This window comes from Camelus dromedarius, chromosome 29 (assembly GCF_036321535.1).
Source record: "Camelus dromedarius isolate mCamDro1 chromosome 29, mCamDro1.pat, whole genome shotgun sequence".
NCBI classification, from domain to species: domain Eukaryota; kingdom Metazoa; phylum Chordata; class Mammalia; order Artiodactyla; family Camelidae; genus Camelus; species Camelus dromedarius.
Genome location: NC_087464.1, coordinates 10,883,555 through 10,898,388, shown reverse-complemented (window position 1 = coordinate 10,898,388; position 14,834 = coordinate 10,883,555). Strand labels below are relative to the sequence as shown.

At 41.1% G+C, this 14,834-nt stretch overlaps 1 protein-coding gene across 4 annotated transcripts in view; it reads left to right on the top strand.

Moving 5' to 3' along the window:
- Positions 1-14,834, top strand: part of MCTP2 (multiple C2 and transmembrane domain containing 2) — a 197,459-nt gene that overhangs the window by 21,147 nt on the left and 161,478 nt on the right. The window contains exon 1 of one of the 4 annotated variants that reach the window (XM_064480544.1): positions 11,403-11,492. The exons of the other annotated variants lie outside the window; for them this stretch is intronic. The gene's annotated coding sequence lies outside the window, so the exon portion shown is untranslated. Of the gene's footprint in view, positions 1-11,402; positions 11,493-14,834 lie in introns of those variants that run through there. 4 annotated transcript variants of the gene reach the window in all.

Below are 14,834 nucleotides of genomic sequence, written 5' to 3'. Positions count from 1 at the left end.
GTGTTTTGGTTGGAAGGAGTGGAGGCGGTCTCTGGGCTTACGCTGCATGGTTTTAAGGGAGAACCAGGGCTCCTTTCAGACAAAAATGAAAATCCCACTAAATATATGCAAAAATTTGCACGGCATTGTTTAGACGGACAGGCTATTATAATATCACTAGTGAACATCAGGAAGGCAGCCCTCCCAGGGATTGGTGTCTTTTCTGATGAGTGATTCTCAGTGCAGTAAGGACCTTTGGGAGAGGAAGTGCAACTTTCTCGTGCTCTTATTTCCTGCGTGGACCATTTTGGAGGAAGTGTAACTTTCTCATGTTCTCTTTTTCTTCCTGGCTGGACTAGGGATCACGTAAGATGTGGTAGAAGGTTTGGCATTTCCAGCAGTGCTAACAGATCCACGTTATGGAAATCTGAATAAGCAGAAAGCTAAAAATGAGGAAGTGAATGGTAAACCAAAGAGTTGCTGATCCTTTAAGCTAGTCTCGCTCCTCTGACACTTGTGTGAGACAGATCCTCCACAGTCCCGAGTGTGGTCCTTCAAATATGAATAAGATCCCTTCTCTGACTGATCTTCACCTCCTCCTCCCCCGACCGCTGCACTGACTTCCCAGCTCACTTAAAATAAAGTCTGAAGTCTTTGTCAGTCCAGTCCCTTCTCTGATGTCATCTCTTCCTACTGCCTGCTGGGTCCTGCGGATCTGGCAGTCTTGACCTCTGCTCTTCCTAGGATACAGGAAGCATGCCTCTGCAGTTGGGCTCTGCATGGACTCTCCCCTCCTGCAATCCTCTTCCCCAAATAGCCGTGTTTTCCTTCTTGTCACCTAGGTGTCCAGCTCACATGTTACCTTGTCCTCTGGGAAATGGCTCCCTCTCCTCCTCCCTGCATAGGTATCCCCACTTCGAGAGAGCAGATACCTGTCCGATTTGGCCACGAAATTGATGAATATATAAGAGGTCAAGTCAGGCTCGGAAAGCTGTTCCTGGGAGTCCATTGAAAAGAGAAGCTTTCAGAGTATATGATAGATCTGACTGAATTCAACCGTATCTCCTATACGTTTTGCATCTGCAACAGTGGTGCGCGTTCACGACAACCACCTGAAAGCATTAACAGAAAACCTGTCTTGTTTTGGAAACATCACCATTTAAAGACCATTTACGGCCGTTTCTGCTTATTGACCTTTCATTGTGCTTCAGTCTCACGAGGGCTTCTAATCCCTGTGTGTTATTCCTGGGGCCACAGCTAAGTCAAGGCTTCCGTGAACCGGATTTCTCTAACCCCGCATTATAGTAAATGGATTTATTCTAATGTGGTGAGTTTGAATTTCTGCTCTAATTATGAACGACTCCTCTCTCAAAGGAGATGCAAATCTTTTCCTGCCTCTGCCTGATCACCTGGGTCCAGAGAAAGGCATCTGTGTCTGCTTTTGAAAATGCAAATGATGTGAATGGGCTGGAGGATGCAGACGGAAGCAGTGTATATAACGTAGTTTGTAAATGTCAGAGTGAACTTGAGACACATGAGGTCGTTTGTTGAAATGAAAGCTTAATGAAGTCCCCAGGAGAAACATCCTTTAGCGGAGGTGGCGGGAGTGTTTCCTGAAAATCCTGTTTAAACTACACTTGGATTTTTTAAAAAATAAACAAGCATGTTGCCTATTTAAGCTTTTCTGGCTTGTATTATGTCGTTACCTGAAACTTCCTTCTGAAGGAAGAGACAGTTCCAAAAATAGTCATTGCCTAAAGGGGAAAAACAAATTCTTTTATTAGTGTTGCAGGGTTTTTTGTTTTTTTTTTTTTGGTTTTTGTTTTTTTAAGCAGATTAAAGTATTTAATTGTTCAGGTGCTCTAGAAATGTTCTCTCCCTGCATCCTATTAGCAGGTGCTTTTTGAGCAGCCACACCCAATATTTACTTATGAATTATGTACATGCGCTGTGGCACGGGTAATACATAGATTATTAAACAGTCACAAAAATAGAAGTAAAAAAAAACCCAACACATTAGATCAGTCTGACTGGAAGTTCCAGCAGTTTCTGTGCAAGTCCCAGGGCTCACCCGGACCCTCCGTGGGGCATGCTCTGTCCACTCTGGGGACTCCCTCCCCAGCCGAGAGCACCTTGTGGGTTTGCAGGATCTCAATAAAAACTGACCATGCGAAAGGTGCCCGGACTCTGCACACGGGGGCTTGGAAGGAGAGGAATCTGGGAAAGGTCCTGAAAGACACGCACCGGACTCTGCATTCTTCATGACCTTGTTGTGTGGAAGGTGCCGTTGCGGGGCGGGGCGGGGCCAGAAAGCGGAAGTTCACGGCCCCCCTCTGTTTCTCGTGCTGTTCTGTTCTTGCAGCTGCTACTGCTCCTTCGTAAATCTCTTATCTGAAATTTCAGATTTCAAAAACTTCTGCCCATGGAAATTTTCTTTTTTTGTAATCTTATTTGGTAGCAAATTCTGACCTGAACTCTTTGGAAGCTATTTGGTCTCTTTATCTCATTTAGTGCGAATCTTGATGTGCTTGGTGACGATGCTGGCTCCAGTACCATTTAGGCTGTGGTTTAATATACAGCACTTTCTAAAATGTTAAATGCCGTATTCTGAGTCAGACCTGGCCCAAGACTTTCATAGAAGGGCATGTGGAACTGTGCTGCCATTGCTCCTTTGAAGTCTAAATCGCCTTGTTCAGTTTCCTGCTGCAAGACCATGTTGTAAAGGATACTGGCTTTTAGGGGGTCATGATGACTTGTCAAGGCTTACTCCAATCTCTGCCACGGAAAAGAGCTTACCTGCCCTGATCTGGTCACTTGAGCCAGGATTGTCATTTCTACCTCACTGTGATCGGTGGGAACAGTAGATGATTCTGGTCTAACTCTTATGCCCCGTAATGCCCTCCTCACTGCCAGACAATTGTCCTTTCCAGATTCCATACGTTTGGTGAAGAGCCCCTGACCTCACTGTTCCTCATCTTTCTCAACCTCCCCGTCCCCCTTCGGCTTGTTACCAGGTGGGTCATTTGCTTTATCTCAGGAACATATGAAAAGACTCTGCCCCTGCCCCTGTTCACCTTCCGTCCGTCCAGCTTCTACCCTCCTCATCTCTGTTTTCTCTACACATAGGACCTCGGTCATCCCTTCCTAGGGATTCTGGTCACTGAGCATCTCAGTGGAGATAAGAAGTCTATTCAAAATTCCTCTCCATCTCAGAATCCCCCGGGGCTCCCTCCAGTGTGGTGTCTTCTGTTCGAGAATGCTCTACCATCCCTCTGCCATTCCTTCCTGGGGCTGCGTTGCCCCCTGAGACAAGACCCACCCAGCATTCCTGCTGTCAGCTGTGGGCATCACCTCATCATCTCTTGATCGTAGCGGGGAGCCCTCGTTGACTGACCGGACTGTCCCAGGCCTTCTCTGCTTGCTGGCCTCAGCTTCTCTCACCTCTCACCGCAGGGGGACTGGCCGGGCATGCAGGTTGTAGCCTGATAGTCAGTGGGGTTACAAATGCCACGTTAAAGACTCTGAACTTCTTCCTACAAGCAGGGCAGGAACCATGACAAGGGATTCCGTCTCTCTTTTGGTAAGATCGTTGCTCTGGTGGTGTAGAAGAGAGATTGCAGAGGAGAGAGTCTTGGGAAAAAGAGTCAGAGGCTCAGAGAAGACCCTTTATTTCATTCCAATTTCAAAAAGGTAATTTATTTAACTTCTTTATTACCTGATGTGTAAAACAGCCTGGCAGAGTAGAAAGCACATGAGCCCTGAGCTAGGCAGCTGCCGGTTTTAGTGACAACCGCCACCAAAAGCCAACTGTTGACTCAGGGCACGTTAATCTATAAAGGAGAGATTTTAATGATTACTCACAATCCCTGCAGGACTTTTCTGAGTATTATATTAATTACGTTTGTGACCTGTAACTGAGTTCCAGGAACACAGTACAAGCTCAGTAACTGTTGTTGTTTGGTTCCCCAACCCCACCCCCCGCCCCATGAGATACTTGCACTGAGGTCTGGGCTTGTGAAATCCAGGCATCTGAAGTTGATTCTTTTGATATTCCAAATAGCGTGTCTATTAATGGACATAGATAATGTTAGTTAGATCATGCTAATAAAAGAAAAAGTTTTTCTAACCATATAATAGGCTATTAAATAAAATCCCTGCTTGACTGGTACTTATGTCCTTTTGGAATGAATTCATGCCATAGCTAAAAACTAGTGATAAATATGTTTCCCATTAGGCATAACATTTTTTTTAATTGATGTATATAGTTGGCTTACAATGTTATGTTAATTTCTAGCATACAGCATAGTGATTCAGTTATACATATATATATTCCTTTTCACAATCTTTCTCATTATAGACTATTACAAGATATTGAACATAGTTCCCTGTGCTATACAGTAGGACCTTGTTTATTTTATATATAATAGTTAGTATCTGCAAATCCTGGATTTCCAGTTTATCCCTCCCCATTCTTTTTCCCCTTGGTAACCGTAAGTTTGTTTTCTATGTCTATGAGTCTGTTTCTGTTTTGTAAGTAAGTTCGTTTGTATCAGTTTTTTCAAGATTCCACATATAAGTGATGTCATATGGTATTTGTCTCTTTCTGACTTACTTCACTTAGTATGACCATCTCCAGGTCCATCCATGTTGCTGCAAATGGCATTTTCCTTCTTTTTTTATGGCTGAATAGTATTCCATTGTGTGTGTGTGTGTGTGTGTGTGTGTGTGTGTGTGTGTGTGTGTGTGTATATACATACACACACCATAACTTCTTTATCCAGCCATCTGTTGATGGACATTGAGGTTGCTTCCATGTCTTAGCTGTTGTAAATAGTGCTTATGCATAACTTTGGAGGGAACATCCCATTTAAGACTGTGATCCGTGTGAGGTTATATAACTTTGTCAATTAGGAAAAGATATTTTTTTCAGGGCTTTTGAAAAACATAATTTCTTGTATATGTCAATCAATCTAACTAGACAAATAATTACTTTTGGGAAATCAATAAGTTAATGATTGATTTCCTTCCCCTCTAATTATTGTCATACATCTCATTTGAGCAGTATAATCTACTATATTCTTTTATTCAGAATAATTTAGTTTATTTTAAAAGATAAAAAATAAATTATACTTAGAGAACTTTAGTTGAAGTCACATAAAATATTTTAGTGTTACTAACTACCAATAAGTGAAACTTTATAATAGTCTTGTTATGTAATTATCAAGATATGATTAATTGGTACCCTTTAATATATGTAGTGTTTGCTAGGTGAGCCTCCTTTGGGAAGAATTGTTTATTAAAGAGTGCAGTTTTAATTTGTGCAGTGCGAATGTGTGTGTGTGTTCTATAATCTTTCTTATAGCAATTTATAATATGAACTGTTTCTTTGGGTGGATGACTGGGATTGGCCTAGTATCATCATGATCAGAGGTGTATAAACTCACTCTTAATTTTAACTTTAATTGTGAAAGCAAATTCAGCAATGACTACAAGATTTATGAAAGTCATAGCTGCAGTGTTTATGGGTTCCATTTAGTATGCATTTAAAATATTTACTGCTTCTCAGATTGTATTTTAAAAGGTTTGTTGTTATATTATTGTAGCTGCAAAATAAATCGGGCATATAACTCCTCTGTGGGAAAAAAAAATGGATTCTTATTTCTTCTTTATAGTATAATAGACTCTTGACTTCAATCTTTGTGGCCATAAACCTGTTTATTAAGTGGGGCAGGACACATTGTGCACTTGGGTGTTTGGCTGAATACAGACTAGACGAAATGGCTGTCAAAAGAGACATGGAGTTGCTTCTCATTATTCACTGTAGTTACGGTTTAGAATGTCATCATGGTCACTGGATTAGTGACTAATGAGCCATTGCTCCTAAGGGAAATACAGGGATAGGTTCCTGCCAGCCTCTGGTCCCATTTCATCACCCTGTTAATATACGACCTTGTTGTATGTGTGTTTCTGTTTAAAGACGCCGTATTTAGTAGATATTATTAACTCACTGACATTGAACTCACAACCAATAACCCTGTAACTCATGCCTGAACAAACCTTATCTAAAACAAGTATTTTCTTCGCAAGGTACAACACAGCCTTCCTGGACTGAGGGATGCTAGGCACCACTGCAGCCCTGTGCCTGGGGGCCGTTATACACAGCACGGTTACCAACAAAAAGCGAAAAATGGGAAAAAGTGGCACTCAATAGTCCTCCAAAAGGTTACTTGTTTGTGCTATGAGATCTGAGACCAGAAGGGAGAACGTTGCCTCGTTTGACCTCAACTGGGAACGCGTGCGTTGGGCATCTCAGATTTTTTTGCCAGCCTGTGTGTGTCAATGAATGACCTGGAAGATCCTGCTGGGTTTACAGATTCATTTTAGTAGGTGAATTCGCAACTACAGAATTCCTGAATGAGGGGGATCGACTGTGGTTAGAATGAAGTAATGTTGAGGCCATGTGTATGCCTTGCATCACCAGTTGAGCCGTTAAACTGTTCCTTCCTGAGATCTGGATCTGGTAGATATGAGTAGATCCCAGCTCTCCTACCTGGAAGGGCTGGATTCTAGAGCTGGGGCTAACACCTGAGACCTCTTAGATGTTTCTTGCTTCTTCTAGGTCATGGTCCACTTGCACCAGTGAATTTTCTTTGATCCTCTGCAGTTAGTTTATCTATCCTGTCCTGTACTCTGAGCTGGGAGACATTAGGGTGTGGTGATTAAGAAAGTAGACTCTGTCCAGTGGAATACTACTCAGCCATTAAAAGTAATGAAGTAATTAAATTTGCAGCAACATGGACCTGGAGAATGTCATTCTAAGTGAAGTAAGCCAGAAAGAGAAAGAAAAATGCCATATGATATCACTTATATGTGGAATCTAAAAAAAAAAAAAAAAGACAAACTTATTTACAAAACAGAAAACAGACTCAGAGACATAGAAAATAAACTTATGGTTCGTGGGGGGAAGGGGTGGGAAGGAATAAATTTGGAGTTCGAGATTTGCAGATACTAGCTACTATATATAAAATAGATAAACAAGTTTATACTGCTTAGCACAGGGAACTATATTCAATATCTTGTAGTAATTTATGGTTAAAAAATATGAAGGTGAATATGTGTATGTTCCTATATAACTGAAGTATTGTGCTGTACACCAGAAATTGACACATTATAAACTGAGTATACTTCAATAAAAAAATACTAAAAATGAAAAGAATTTAAAATAAATTGTATCACATTCATCAAAAAAAAAGTAGGCTGCAGATCTAAACTATATACAAAATAAATAAACAACAAGGTCCTAGTGTTTAGCGCAAGGAATTGTATTTAATAGCTCGTAATAACTTATTATGAAAAAGAATATGTATATATATGTATAACTGAATCACAGTGCTGTACATCAGAAACTAACATAACATTGTAAATCAACTATACTTCAATTAAAACAGAAAGTCAGCTGTGGGTTCCAGTGTCCTGGGTTCAAATTCTGGCTCTTATCACCGACTGTCTGCCTCCCCCTCCGGCAGACTACTCCACATCTTTGCACATTCTTTTCTTCTGTAGAAGATGTATGCGGTAACGTTGCCTACCTCATTGTGTAAGTAATTGTTGAAAGAATGCGTATTTTGTTGTTTTTAAAAATTTTTTGATAGGGGGAGGTACTTAGGTTTACTTATGTATTCTTAGAGAAAGTACTGGGGATTGAACCCAGGACCTCATGCACGCCAGGCATGCACTCTACAACTCTGCCTCCACTGAAAGAATGTGTATTTAAGGTATGTCAAATATTTAAGACAGGAGTTGGCACCTAAGCCGCCCTAGGAAAGCTGTTAATCCACTCAGTTGCATACCCAACTTCCTTTTAATTCTTCTTAAGGGCTTGATTATGTACCACCAACAAAAACAAACAATTTAAGGAAAGGAACTAAGGTGAAATGTACTGAAGTGTGGAAAGGTGACGCTCAGGGGGTGTTAGGGCAAACTATTAGGTTGGGGAGAGGGAAACTCAATTTGGCCCTGAGTTCTGCCCACTTCTAAAAAAGAAATTCTTGATTCTCATAATCTTTCACATAAAAGTAATTATTTAGGAAGCACACAGTTATTTCTGGAACAGAGTAATTTATTTCTTGGTTCGTCATAAGACACCTCGATATTTCAGAAGCCGGTTACACTGACTTGTAATATGTGTACACATGTGAGTCTCTCCTGCATCTTGGAATCTTGGAGGCGGGGTATCATCTTATCTCTTTGATTTTAAGATCTCCGGGTCTAGCCTTGAGACAGGAGCTGTGCTGAGGAATCCCTGCTTCTGATGATGTGGTTGCCAAAACACTTGTCTCTACAAGAGCCCTGTGCCTGCTCTTCCCCTGATGTTATCATGGATCACAGACATGCAGCTCTAGCGCTGAAAAAGGCATCGGGTGTTCTGTAAAGATAGTGAAGGCGCCGGAGGCAGATAAAGGAACTGAGTCCAGTGCGGCTTGTGTAAGGGGTCATGTGGACTTGGGGGACACTGTCGCTGGGGCCCTAAAGCCATAGTCGCCATACTTCTGGCTCATGCCCCTTGATTATTAAATATTTTAAAACACAGACCCCTGTGTATGCATTTGTTTACCTGTAGATAGCATATACAGAGTTCAATACTAATATATATATATATTATAATTATAATTTGCATTAAAAAGATGTTGAAAGGGAAGGATGAGTATTCAAAAAGTAGATTGTAGAGATGGTTCCATAACTTGGAAAATTCAGTAAATATTAGTATTCAGTCATGCACTTTAAATAGGTAAACCTTCTGTTACGTAAATTTTGCTTTCATAAAGAATTTTAAAAGAGAAAGGATGAGATGGAGATGGAATTAGCAGTATACAAACATTTTAAAACCTATTGTAAATATAAAACACTTCACTCTCACCCAGTGTTTTGAGAACTAAATACTCATTGTTACTAGGAGCAATGTGATTAAACATGGTGTCCTTAGCGTGTTTTATCACTTGTTTGGTTAAAAAGAAAGCTCATTTTAGGAGTTATAATTACCACTCTTTAATACTTCTGCCTGTGTTTTGTTATCAGCATTCTCCTAAGTCCATGGTTTCTTTGTAAGGATTTTTTCGTAAAACTTGATTAACATCTTTAAATCTCTTTAGCAGGTGTGTGGGTACACACACCCGCACACACACCCACCCACCCACACACACACACGCGCAGCCTCTAAATATGCAGCACACATATCTGAGAATGGTCTCTGTGGTGTGAAATTTCCAGTTTTCCCTCAGAGCAGCTCAGAATGGCTTGTGATTGGCTGATCCATGGCTTAGTTGTGGGGACCACATTGTCTTCCCTTTCCTGGCTTTATTAGCGCCTTTCCCTAGGGAAGTCACATGTGTATCCTTTTCGGTTTATTATTGTAATTTCTTATCTGTCTCCTCCTTCAGGCTGCATGTTCTCTTGAGTTCAGGGACTCAGTTTGGTTCATTGTGGCATTGGCCGCCCTCTGGCCAATTCTTGGCACAAGTTCTTGGCTCAGTAAGTATTGTCAAATGAGTGAACCAATCTGTGTGTTAACTTTTAGCAATGGTTAATTCTTCTCAATTTTACAATAAAGATACCTATACATAGAAGTTCTGTGATTTAATCCCTGCCCACACCAAGGTCCTCACAGTTGACTTTGGAGACCAAATGTGGGGAGCAGAGGTGGAGGGGGAAGGCATGGGGTCAGGCAGTCCAGGCACGGGGCCAATAAAAATGATGTTTCGTTGAGAGGTAAGACTCTCTCTTCTGGCATCTGGCATTTGGGTCAGACCCACCTATCTTACCAGTATTAACTTATCAAAGGGAAGGAATGAAAGAGCTAAACTAGAAAATGAAATAGGCAAATGTGTTACCTTGTTCAGAACAACGGGAGGCATTTTTGAAATACAGTGCTGGAGAGGCTGCTGGTGGTGCTGAGGGATTTGTAAGATTGGAAGAGTGGCCTTGTGACATCTGACTCTTTACAGCAGCAGGACTGGCGGGGACCAGGAAGGACTCAGGTGAATTGCATCATTTCTGTTTGTTTTGAAGAACTGCTTTGTAGCTTGTTTAAAATCCAGTTGGTTCAGTTTTTTTTTTATGATCAGTTCTATTGAGGTATGATTTACATAGACCAAAATTTACCCTCTTTAGGTAAATAATGGTCTGAATCTAAGAGAAATAGACAGCCATGTAACTACCACCACAATCATGATATAGACTGTTTCTCATCACCTCCTAAAGTTCCCTTGTCCCCTTTTGTAGTTAATTTCCCCCCCATTTCCTCAGCAACCACTGACCTTATTTCTGTTCATATAGTTCCCCCTTTTTAAGAGTGTCGTAAAAGATGGTGTCACACAGTGTAAATAAAGCCTTTTGTGTTTGGCTGCTTTCACTTATACATACTTTTATGTCAGTAGCCATGTAGAAGTTCTTTCCTTTTTACTGCTGAGTGGCATTTGATTGCATGGATGTACCATATCTTTAAAGTCCATTCACTAGTTCATGAAGAGCGGGCTTGTTTTAAGGTTTTGATGATTTGGAGTAAAATTTCCATAAATGCATGTACCAGTCATTGTATGGGTATCTGTTTCAGTTTGTCTTGAGTAAATACCTGTAAAGGGGATTGTTGAGCCATGTGGGAAGTGTATGTTTACTTGCATGGGAAACTAGCAAACCACTCCGAGTTGGTGGTAGTGAGCGCTTCTGTTGAGACCTCTCGTTTTGATGTGAATGCGTCCATCCTATAGAAACTATTAGTGTTACCGCTGTTAATGAAATAAATGAGCCCGTGGATGAAACAGTATTTCACGTTGTGTACGCGTTGGGGGAGTTGGAATATCGGCACAGTGCTCCGGAGAGGCCAAGGAAGTGCTGTGGGAAGCAGGTTATATTTACGCCCACAAATATGATTACAAAATGAGTTTTTTGCTCATGTTAGTGTGTAATCAGAGAATAGTGAGAATCGATGCACAAAGCCTCCTCTAATGGCAAACACTGGTGGAGGTGTGCTGCTACAGGATAGGTGTCGTCAGGGACAACACCCAGGGATGAGCTGGCTAATACAATTCCCGCTGGACCTCCTGTAAAAAGGAAAATAAAGCCCAAGGCCTGCAGCATGAGGGGTAATCGTTTGATGTTGCCTGCGAAGTGTTTTATTACCAATTTGCCTTCCTGCCAGCAGCATGCCAGCGTTCCAGCTACACAGCATCCTCGCCAGCACTTTGTGTTGTCTTTTTTTTTTTTTTTTTTTTGCATTTGCCTACTTGTTTGTTGTTGGTCATTCTAGAAGATGGTTGGTTTAGTTTTGAGTATAATGGTATGGACATGGTCTTACGTTCATTTTTCTCTCTTTAATTCTTTAATATGCTGTCATCACTTCTCTTTTTCTTGAGGAAGTTTCCCACGTTACCTTTTCCCTTCACTGGTTCCCTTTGTATAGACTGTAGGATCAGCCCTTCGTGAACTACTGTCCCCGGTTCTATTTCTGCAGATTTGTGGTATGTATTCCACCCGACTTTGCTCCCTGCTGAACTCTTAACTGTTAGATCTCATTGTGCTTGTGGGCAGGTTTTGTGCCCTTGTGCCATTCTGATGAGGACCAACCAGTAGGCACTCAGGTAGTGTTCTATATGGATTGACTGGTAGGAGATAAGAAAGTAGACTCTGTCTTGAAATAATTATTACTATTCTTAAAAGACTCTAATTTTTAATATTTTTGTCTGTAAGATGTTATTGGTAGTCTTTTAGGACTTAAGAGAAGCATGTTTGCCAGATTTTCAGTTCTGGGTTGGGGATCAGTTGCCAGAAGCCTGTGATTGAAATTATTGTTTAAGCTATCAGGACTTTTTTTAAAAATTCAATTTAATTTTAAAATTATTTATTTATTTTTTTGTGGGGGAAGGTAATTAGGTTTTTATTTATTTATCTTTAGTGGAGGCTCTGGGGACTGAACCCAGGACCTTGCGCATGCTAGGCACACACTGTACCACTGAGCTATAATACCCTCCATCCTCCCGCCCTAGTATCGGGACCTTTGAATTGCTCCAGCTGCACTACAACGTCTTCTTTGTGTCGGATCAAGTGCAACTTTGGAAGTTCCCATTGAAATATCTCCTCTTGAAGCAGTTAGGCTTGGTTCGGCTTGGTTTCAAATTCTGCCAGTTTCAAGCACTGACAAATTCAGTTGGAAGCGTTAATTAATATCTTAGGTAATAATACAGATTTATCCCCACTGCTTTGAGTATCTTGGGTCAAATCTTTTCAGTGACTGCTTAGAAGGATTTAATGAAAACTGATGTCTCAGTAGTAACTTTGGGTGCAATAAGAGAAAAGCGACACCTTACCTGTAGGAGAACAGTGATTCAGATAACTGAGATTTCTCATCACAAATGATGCAGGGCGGAAAGAAATGTCACATTGTTTTTAAAGTGTTGGACTAAAAGTGCAGAACCCAGTATCCAGTGGAAACATCCTTAAAAGTGAAATGAAGATATTCTCAGGTGATGGAAAACCAAGAGAATTTGGAGTCAGCAGACATGCTGTAATATAACCAGTAAAGGGAAAGTTAGGATTGGCTGGTAATGTTCAGTAGTGTGCATATGCTGTGTGTGTATAATAAAGTTATGCTTTCTACCAGTTAAATAGTTCCTAACCCAGATGATGGAATCAGCCATGTATGGGAATCTCCCCATCGAAACGGTTTTGAGAAACATTGTAAGAGAGAGCAGACACCAGGTTGTGTAAGAGTTGGATTTCTCTACTCTCCACTAGCCCCACTCTGTGATTCTTCTTTTTCTAATTGAGGAAAGCATGGTACTTTCATTTTTGTCAGAGACTTCTATAAGGGCAGAACGATGTGATCACCTTTGAGCATGTGTTTTGAAATTGGTTGCGCATCTCTAGACATCACCAACAGCGTTGTCTATAGCACATTGGAATTACTGAGTTTCCTTGTCTGCTTGGTGGACGTGTAATTGTCCCTTGGCTAGACAATAGGTATTTGTTGCTTCTGTTGATATTGGCATGGACTAAAGAAATGCTTTGAAAGGTAATTTTATAAGAGAAAATGCTGGCTTGATGTTCTGCGATTAGGGGAATTATAAACTCCGTGAGATCCTTATTTCCAAGATAGACATTTGCAGGTAAAATTTCCTTCTTGGTTTTGACAGTTCCAACTGCGTCTCTGAAAGGTTTTGTTCTTTATTCTGGAAAATTTGTATTGATTTGGTGGCTTACAGTTATACACAAGTTGTTAAACCGGCTCTGTTTCTTGCCAGAAATGGCATAAGAAGATATATAAAAGGTGTCCTTGGTTCTAAATTGTTGTTTGTCTTTAGGCTAAACCTTCAGACATATTTGATATCCTAAAATAGCTTCTGCAACGTGCAGTTTACCCAGATGGGGTAAGATTTTTACTGGAAATTGATATCTCCCCCCATACCATCCATCTGTCAGGGTATTCTGTTTCTGCAGATAATTCCTAGACGAGGAAACTTGTGAATGTGATAATAATGTCAGACAGGACATTTGAAGTTTGTCAGTTGTTTTCAAACATAGGTACTGGATAAGAGATCCCTGTGTGTGGTTTAATGGGGCCTTTAAACTTAATTATGTGAAAAAGCAAATTACTTTCTCTTATACTGAGTGTGTGTTGTTTTAATGAAGTTATTTGTTGGACGGTGCTTGATTTTCAAAACTGGAGTCTATAGCTGGATGGCAAATAAGAAATATTCCGATAAGGGAATCAAGAAAATCTCTCTCTGTGTGTGTGCACGCGCACACGCATATTTCTGTGGTGGGAAGCAATTCCGTCATCAAGTAGACATTTACTGAGCACCATAGCCAGGGAAACCTGTGCCTTCAGCGTGGGCATTACATTTATTTACCTCTAACTATGATCATGTCTCTTCACCATGATTGACGCTTCTCTACTCCTTCAGCCCAGTTTTGTGAAAGTCAGTTAACCTGCTGCCTCCATCTCTTCCTCTCTTACCCCCTTGGGAGCCCTCCCCCTCATGCCACCAAGACTACCAGTTATCCCCACGGCACCACGCTGACGCTTTCAGGACTGAGGTAAACTCGCCTGCGGGCAGTGATGATGCTCTCGACCACTTCCTCTGTGAAACACCCTTCCTTAGTTTCGGGTTCTGTTTGCCTTAAGGTGACAGGACACTATTTGTTCCCTTCTCTGGCTATATCTTTATAGTCTCCTCTGCAAGTTCATCCTGCTCTAATAGACTGTTAAGTGCAGAGGTTCCTTAAGGCTCATCCCAATTTTTTCCATTTGGTACTCTTCTTGGAAATCTCCTTCATCCCCCACACTCCCATTTACCGCCTGAATGCCAGTCTCTCCGAAGTCTATTTCTAGACCTGAGCTTTCTCTCAGTTCCACAGTCATGTGCCCAGATGCCAGCTTGGCTTCTTCAGCCAAACTGCTCAAACCCAAAGAAGCCAAGACTGAGCTCAGGATATCCCTTCAAAATCTGGACTTCAGAGTGAATGGCCCTGATACTCTTTAATTGGACTGAACTGAATCCTAAAATCTCCTCTCTCCCATCCCCTTTATTATGTCCTGTCAACTCAACGTCATTGCTGTTTCTCAGTCTTAGTATGGAGGTGGACTTGTAAGTCACTGGGAGTTAAGGTAGATCTTATCAGTAAAAGATGCTTTGAAGTTTGATTATCCATATGGATAGAATATAAAATGTCATCCCCACCTCAGACCATAAGCAAACAATGCAGGATAGAGTAAAGATTGTAAAAAGCAAAACTTTAGAGCTTTTCCAAGAAAATATATGCAACTGTACCTGTGACCTTGAGAGTTTTAAACTATACCCACC